Consider the following 6000-nt stretch of genomic DNA (forward strand, 5'->3'; position numbering starts at 1 on the left):
TCTGCCGAGGCGTAGCGCCACGAGATGTTCCGTCTCTGCGAAAGCACGGATGCCCAGTGCTGTTGTGCCTGTAGGTACGGCGCCAAGGGACGGTGAAGAGCAGCAAGAGCTTTCAGGGCTGGTCCCTTCCTTGTGGGAGAAGGATCCGACCGTTCGCCTTTTCAGAAAGAGGCTTGACGAGATTGTGCCCCGTGAGATGTTCCGTCTCTGGGAAAGCACAGATCCCCAGTGCTGTTGTGCCTGTAGGTAGGGTGCCAAGGGACGGTGAAGAGCAGCAAGAGCTTTCAGGGCTGGTCCCTTCCTCGGGGGAGAAGGATCCGACCGTTCGCCTTTTCAGAAAGAGGCTTGACGAGACTGTGCCCCGTGAGATGTTCCGTCTCTGGGAAAGCACGGATCCCCAGTGCTGTTGTGCCTGTACGTAGAGTGCCAAGGGACGGTGAAGAGCAGTAAGAGCTTTCAGGGCTGGGCCCTTCCTCGTGGGAGAAGGATCCGACCGTTCGCCTTTTCAGAAAGAGGCTTGCCGAGACTGAGCCCCGTGAGATGTTCCGTCTCTGGGAAAGCACAGATCCCCAGTGCTGTTGTGCCTGTAGGTAGGGTGCCAAGGGGCGGTGAAGAGCAGCAAGAGCTTTCAGGGCTGGGCCCTTCCTCGTGGGAGAAGTATCCGCCCGTTCGCCTTTTCAGAAAGAGGATCTGCCGAGGCGTAGCGCCACGAGATGTTCCGTCTCTGCGAAACCACTGATGCCCAGTGCTGTTGTGCCTGTAGGTAGGGTGCCAAGGGACGGTGAAGAGCAGCAAGAGCTTTCAGGGCTGGGCCCTTCCTCGTGGGACAAGGATCCGACCGTTCGCCTTTTCAGAAAAAGGCTTGCCGAGACTGAGCCCCGTGAGATGTTCCGTCTCTGGGAAAGCACAGATCCCCAGTGCTGTTGTGCCTGTAGGTAGGGTGCCAAGGGACAGTGAAGAGCAGCAAGAGCTTTCAGGGCTGGGCCCTTCGTCGTGGGAGAAGGATCCGACCGTTCACCTTTTCAGAAAGAGGCTCTGCCAAGGCGTAGCGCCACGAGATGTTCCGTCTCTGGGAAAGCACGGATGCCCAGTGCTGTTGTGCCTGTAGGTAGGGTGCCAAGGGACGGTGAAGAGCAGCAAGAGCTTTCAGGGCTGGGCCCTTCCTCGGGGGAGATGGATCGCACCGTTCGCCTTTTCAGAAAGAGGCTTGCCGAGACTCAGCGCCGTGAGATATTCCGTCTCTGGGAAAGCACAGATCCCCAGTGCTGTTGTGCCTGTAGGTAGGGTGCCAAGGGGCGGTGAAGAGCAGCAAGAGCTTTCAGGGCTGGGCCCTTCCTCGTGGGAGAAGGATCCGACCGTTCGCCTTTTCAGAAAGAGGCTTGCCGAGACTGAGCCCCGTGAGATGTTCCGTCTCTGGGAAAGCACAGATCCCCAGTGCTGTTGTGCCTGTAGGTAGGGTGCCAAGGGGCGGTGACGAGCAGCAAGAGCTTTCAGGGCTGGGCCCTTCGTCGTGGGAGAAGGATCCGACCGTTCGCCTTTTCAGAAAGAGGCTCTGCCGAGGCGAGGCGCCACGAGATGTTCCGTCTCTGCGAAAGCACGGATGCCCAGTGCTGTTGTGCCTGTAGGTAGGGCCACAAGGGACGGTGAAGAGCAGCAAGAGCTTTCAGGGCTCGGCCCTTCCTTGTGGGAGAAGGATCCGACCGTTCACCTTTTCAGAAAGAGGCTCTGCCGAGGCGTAGCGCCACGAGATGTTCCGTCTCTGGGAAAGCACAGATCCCCAGTGCTGTTGTGCCTGTAGGTAGGGTGCCAAGGGACGGTGAAGAGCAGCAAGAGATTTCAGGGCTGGGCCCTTCCTCGGGGGAGATGGATCGCACCGTTCGCCTTTTCAGAAAGAGGCTTGCCGAGACTCAGCCCCGTGAGATATTCCGTCTCTGGTAAAGCACAGATCCCCAGTGCTGTTGTGCCTGTAGGTAGGGTGCCAAGGGGCGGTGACGAGCAGCAAGAGCTTTCAGGGCTGGGCCCTTTCTCGTCGGAGAAGGATCCGACCGTTCGCCTTTTCAGAAAGAGGCTCTGCCGAGGCGTAGCGCCACGAGATGTTCCGTCTCTGCGAAAGCAAGGATGCCCAGTGCTGTTGTGCCTGTTGGTAGGGTGCCAAGGGACGGTGAAGAGCAGCAAGAGCTTTCAGGGCTGGTCCCTTCCTCGTGGGAGAAGGATCCGACCGTTCGCCTTTTCAGAAAGAGGCTTGACGAGATTGTGCCTCGTGAGATGTTCCGTCTCTGGGAAAGCACAAATCCCCAGTGCTGTTGTGCCTGTAGGTAGGGTGCCAAGGGACGGTGAAGAGCAGCAAGAGCTTTCAGGGCTGGGCCCTTCCTCGTGGGAGAAGGATCCGACCGTTCGCCTTTTCAGAAAGAGGCTTGACGAGATTGTGCCTCGTGAGATGTTCCGTCTCTGGGAAAGCACAAATCCCCAGTGCTGTTGTGCCTGTAGGTAGGGTGCCAAGGGACGGTGAAGAGCAGCAAGAGCTTTCAGGGCTGGTCCCTTCCTCGTCGGAGAAGATCCGACCGTTCGCCTTTTCAGAAAGAGGCTTGACGAGATTGTGCCCCGTGAGATGTTCCGTCTCTGGGAAAGCACAGATCCCCAGTGCTGTTGTGCCTGTAGGTAGGGTGCCAAGGGACGGTGAAGAGCAGCAAGAGCTTTCAGGGCTGGGCCCTTCCTCGTGGGAGAAGGATCCGACCGTTCGCCTTTTCAGAAAGAGGCTCTGCCGAGGCGTAGCGCCACGAGATGTTCCGTCTCTGCGAAAGCACTGATGCCCAGTGCTGTTGTGCCTGTAGGTAGGGTGCCAAGGGACGGTGAAGAGCAGCAAGAGCTTTCAGGGCTGGGCCCTTCCTCGTGGGACAAGGATCCGACCGTTCGCCTTTTCAGAAAGAGGCTTGACGAGACTGAGCCCCGTGAGATGTTCCGTCTCTGGGAAAGCACAGATCCCCAGTGCTGTTGTGCCTGTAGGTAGGGTGCCAAGGGCCAGTGACGAGCAGCAAGAGCTTTCAGGGCTGGGCCCTTCGTCGTGGGAGAAGGATCCGACCGTTCACCTTTTCAGAAAGAGGCTCTGCCAAGGCGTAGCGCCACGAGATGTTCCGTCTCTGCGAAAGCACGGATCCCCAGTGCTGTTGTGCCTGTAGGTAGGGCCACAAGGGACGGTGAAGAGCAGCAAGAGCTTTCAGGGCTGGGCCCTTCCTCGGGGGAGATGGATCGCACCGTTCGCCTTTTCAGAAAGAGGCTTGCCGAGACTCAGCGCTGTGAGATATTCCGTCTCTGGGAAAGCACAGATCCCCAGTGCTGTTGTGCCTGTAGGTAGGGTGCCAAGGGACGGTGAAGAGCAGCAAGAGCTTTCAGGGCTGGGCCCTTCGTCGTGGGAGAAGGATCCGACCGTTCGGCTTTTCAGAAAGAGACTCTGCCGAGACGTAGCGCCACGAGATGTTCCGTCTCTGCTAAAGCACGGATGCCCAGTGCTGTTGTGCCTGTAGGTACGGCGCCAAGGGACGGTGAAGAGTAGCAAGAGCTTTCAGGGCTAGGCCCTTCCTCGTGGGAAAAGGATCCGAGCGTTCGCCTTTTCAGAAAGAGGCTTGCCGAGACTGAGCCCCGTGAGATGTTCCGTCTCTGGGAAAGCACAAATCCCCAGTGCTGTTGTGCCTGTAGGTAGGGTGCCAAGGGACGGTGAAGAGCAGCAAGAGCTTTCAGGGCTGGTCCCTTCCTCGTGGGAGATGGATCGCACCGTTCGCCTTTTCAGAAAGAGGCTTGCCGAGACTGAGCCCCGTGAGATGTTCCGTCTCTGGGAAAGCACAGATCCCCAGTGCTGTTGTGCCTGTAGGTAGGGTGCCAAGGGACGGTGAAGAGCAGCAAGAGCTTTCAGGACTGGGCCCTTCCTCGTGGGACAAGGATCCGACCGTTCGCCTTTTCAGAAAGAGGCTTGCCGAGGCGTAGCGCCACGAGATGTTCCGTCTCTGCGAAAGCACTGATGCCCAGTGCTGTTGTGCCTGTAGGTAGGGTGCCAAGGGACGGTGAAGAGCAGCAAGAGATTTCAGGGCTGGGCCCTTCCTCGGGGGAGATGGATCGCACCGTTCGCCTTTTCAGAAAGAGGCTTGCCGAGACTCAGCCCCGTGAGATATTCCGTCTCTGGTAAAGCACAGATCCCCAGTGCTGTTGTGCCTGTAGGTAGGGTGCCAAGGGACGGTGATGAGCAGCAAGAGTTTCAGGGCTGGGCCCTTCCTCGTAGGAGAAGGATCCGACCGTTCGCCTTTTCAGAAAGAGGCTCTGCCGAGGCGTAGCGCCACGAGATGTTCCGTCTCTGCGAAAGCACGGATGCCCAGTGCTGTTGTGCCTGTAGGTACGGCGCCAAGGGACGGTGAAGAGCAGCAAGAGCTTTCAGGGCTGGTCCCTTCCTCGTGGGAGAAGGATCCGACCGTTCGCCTTTTCAGAAAGAGGCTTGATGAGATTGTGCCCCATGAGATGTTCCGTCTCTGGGAAAGCACAGCTCCCCAGTGCTGTTGTGCCTGTAGGTAGGGTGCCAAGGGACGGTGAAGAGCAGCAAGAGCTTTCAGGGCTGGGCCCTTCCTCGTGGGAGAAGGATCCGACCGTTCGCCTTTTCAGAAAGAGGCTTGCCGAGACTGAGCCCCGTGAGATGTTCCGTCTCTGGGAAAGCACAGATCCCCAGTGCTGTTGTGCCTGTACGTAGGGTGCCAAGGGACGGTGAAGAGCAGCAAGAGCTTTCAGGGCTGGGCCCTTCCTCGTGGGAGAAGGATCCGACCGTTCGCCTTTTCAGAAAGAGGCTCTGCCGAGGCGTAGCGCCACGAGATGTTCGTCTCTGCGAAACCACTGATGCCCAGTGCTGTTGTGCCTGTAGGTAGGGTGCCAAGGGACGGTGAAGAGCAGCAAGAGCTTTCAGGGCTGGGCCCTTCCTCGTGGGACAAGGATCCGACCGTTCGCCTTTTCAGAAAAAGGCTTGCCGAGACTGAGCCCCGTGAGATGTTCCGTCTCTGGGAAAGCACAGATCCCCAGTGCTGTTGTGCCTGTAGGTAGGGTGCCAAGGGACAGTGAAGAGCAGCAAGAGCTTTCAGGGCTGGGCACTTCGTCGTGGGAGAAGGATCCGACCGTTCACCTTTTCAGAAAGAGGCTCTGCCAAGGCGTAGCGCCACGAGATGTTCCGTCTCTGGGAAAGCACGGATGCCCAGTGCTGTTGTGCCTGTAGGTAGGGTGCCAAGGGACGGTGAAGAGCAGCAAGAGCTTTCAGGGCTGGGCCCTTCCTCGGGGGAGATGGATCGCACCGTTCGCCTTTTCAGAAAGAGGCTTGCCGAGACTCAGCGCCGTGAGATATTCCGTCTCTGGGAAAGCACAGATCCCCAGTGCTGTTGTGCCTGTAGGTACGGCGCCAAGGGACGGTGAAGAGCAGCAAGAGCTTTCAGGGCTGGGCCCTTCCTCGTGGGAGAAGGATCCGACCGTTCGCCTTTTCAGAAAGAGGCTTGACGAGATTGTGCCCCGTGAGATGTTCCGTCTCTGGGAAAGCACAGATCCCCAGTGCTGTTGTGCCTGTAGGTAGGGTGCCAAGGGACGGTGAAGAGCAGCAAGAGCTTTCAGGGCTGGTCCCTTCCTCGGGGGAGAAGGATCCGACCGTTCGCCTTTTCAGAAAGAGGCTTGACGAGACTGTGCCCCGTGAGATGTTCCGTCTCTGGGAAAGCACGGATCCCCAGTGCTGTTGTGCCTGTACGTAGAGTGCCAAGGGACGGTGAAGAGCAGTAAGAGCTTTCAGGGCTGGGCCCTTCCTCGTGGGAGAAGGATCCGACCGTTCGCCTTTTCAGAAAGAGGCTTGCCGAGACTGAGCCCCGTGAGATGTTCCGTCTCTGGGAAAGCACAGATCCCCAGTGCTGTTGTGCCTGTAGGTAGGGTGCCAAGGGACGGTGAAGAGCAGCAAGAGCTTTCAGGGCTGGGCCCTTCCTCGTGGGAGAAGTA

This window comes from Buteo buteo, chromosome 6 (assembly GCF_964188355.1).
Source record: "Buteo buteo chromosome 6, bButBut1.hap1.1, whole genome shotgun sequence".
Taxonomy (NCBI): Eukaryota; Metazoa; Chordata; class Aves; order Accipitriformes; family Accipitridae; genus Buteo; species Buteo buteo.